This window comes from Ursus arctos, unplaced genomic scaffold (assembly GCF_023065955.2).
Source record: "Ursus arctos isolate Adak ecotype North America unplaced genomic scaffold, UrsArc2.0 scaffold_14, whole genome shotgun sequence".
NCBI lineage: Eukaryota > Metazoa > Chordata > Mammalia > Carnivora > Ursidae > Ursus > Ursus arctos.
Window position 1 is genome coordinate 70,789,881 of NW_026622808.1, and position 2,166 is coordinate 70,792,046.

The 2,166-nt window shown below is 53.4% G+C and overlaps 1 non-coding gene across 1 annotated transcript; it reads right to left on the bottom strand.

The window, feature by feature from the left end:
- Positions 1–997: 997 nt before the first annotated feature.
- On the bottom strand, positions 998–1,070 carry TRNAK-CUU (transfer RNA lysine (anticodon CUU)). Its single transcript has one exon. It is a non-coding gene; the product is annotated as a tRNA-Lys (tRNA).
- Positions 1,071–2,166: the final 1,096 nt, after the last annotated feature.

The window sequence follows — 2,166 nt, forward strand, 5'->3', positions numbered from 1 at the left end:
AATATGGATCAATTTGACTGTCTTAAAATTGGTCATTTTTGTTCATTAAAAGTCACAAAAGAGTAAACGGCAAGGCGAGCCAGGACTTAGGAAAAGATATATACTTGACAAAAGCTGTGGGCCCAGGATATAGAAGGAACCCCCAAGAGTCAATAAAGCAAAAGGCAACAGTCCGGCAGGAACACGGGGAGACGAACCCAAGGGGCAGTTTGTTGGAGAGACAAGGGTGAGTAACTTGCTGCGATGAGCCCAGTGCAGTGGGTTCCGCACTCCGGGGCTCCCATCTGACCCAGCGGCACCCTTGCCTAAGCTGTGCTCTGAGCTAAGGCCCGGACCCCATGCAGAAGGCAAGGAGGGGAGGCAGAGCTTGGATCTGCCCAGGTCTGAGGCCGCTGCTCTTCATTTCACATCACAGGGGGGAAATGAGTCAGCAGAGCTGCTCGGGCTCTACCTGTCTGGGTTTCCTCTGTGGTGTTGCTTCTGTGTGCCGATGCAGCTCAAGAGGGCATGGGGTTGTTGGACAGTGGGGGACAGTTTGCAGGAACGTGCTTCTGATCTGGGGTGTTTGGTGTGGAGGCTCTTTCAGTACCTTCCAACGTTCCCCCCACTGGAGCTCTTCCAGGGGCCGCTTCTGCATGTTGGCAACTCAGAGCTTTGTGCAAAAGTAGACTCAGGGGTGCCTTCCCTCCCCGAGGCAGGCCCCCACTGCTGATGGGTGAGGAGATGTCTCTAGGGGAGCACAGTGAGTCCCAGGCACTCCAGTCCCCTGGGGTATGACCACTGATCCCTGGCCCTGAGTCCTCCTGACTCCTGCCTGTCCCTCACCCTCAGCTCAGAAACTATACACACACACAGTATGTATGTATGTATGTATATATATATATATATATATATATATATATATATATATATATATATAATATATACACACACACACACACACACATATATATATATATATAATTTTTTTTTACAATTTTTTTTTATGTAGGCTCCACACCCAACATGAGGCTTGAACTCATGACCCTGAGATCAAGAGTCACATGCTCTACCAACTGAGCCAGCCAGGCACCCCCAAATATTTCTAACCCATTCATTTCTTACCTCCCCCACACCTGCTACCTCCTGCCCTGAGCATATGGGGACCCTTCTTGGGCTCCTGGTCCCTCTCCCCTTGGTTCTCCATGCTGTGGCCTAGAGGAATCTGGGGGAGGAGAGAGAGTAGGAACGCTTCCTTGCTCAGAACCTCCAGGGGATTCCATCCACACACGGAACACCTCCACTGCCACCCCCTGTGGTCTGTGCACACATGCGTACACGCTGGGGGGCAGGCACAGAGCAGGTCCTCCTTGGGGGTTCCTTGACATTTGGAGGGCACTCACCCTGTTCTGGCCCAGAGCACGCAGCACTGTGAGTAGTCTTGCTGCGGGTAGGTGCCGTGAGACTTGGCCCACTGGCAGCTGCTGTGGGCTCAGGGGGTGAGCAGCAGCTGCTGTTGTATTTATTTTGGGAAGCCTACTCTGGCCACTGGGAAGAAAGCAGATGGGGGGTCCAGCATGGACATGGGGAGGTCTGTTAAGAGATCAGAGATGAGATGATGCCAATGGAGGGGTGAGCACAGAGCCATCCCCACTCTCTATGCCTTTGGTCCCCCCAGACAAGAGAGGGGCTCAGCCCAGGAACACACACTCCGAAGGGAAGCTGCTAGGACCCAACCGTGTCCTCCTCGGGTTTACCCAGCCCACACTCTTCCTGCCCTGCCTTCACCTGTCAGGCTTTGTGTATCAGGCGACAGACACGCAACTGGGCATAAGCTCCAAGGGACATGTATTGGCTCAGGTGAGCGTCAGCTGAGCATGTGTTAGGCACAGCATGGCCATTGGGCCCTGGAGCTCTCCCCTCATGTGTGGGTTCTGCTGGCTTCGTTCACACCCACGCAAGGCCTTCTGAGTGGTGCCCTCAGCAGCTCCAGGCACTTCCTTCCCAACAGTTCCAAGAGAATTTCCAGAATTGAGCCTCAGTGAAATGAGCTCATCACGTGGCCCCTTTGAACCAGTCACTGTGGCCTTGAGGTGGAATGTGGCAGTTGGCAGGCTGGTATTAGGGACCCCTCCAGAGCTGGGGGTGGCATTAGGAAATCCATGTGCGGTTATCAAAAATCAGCAA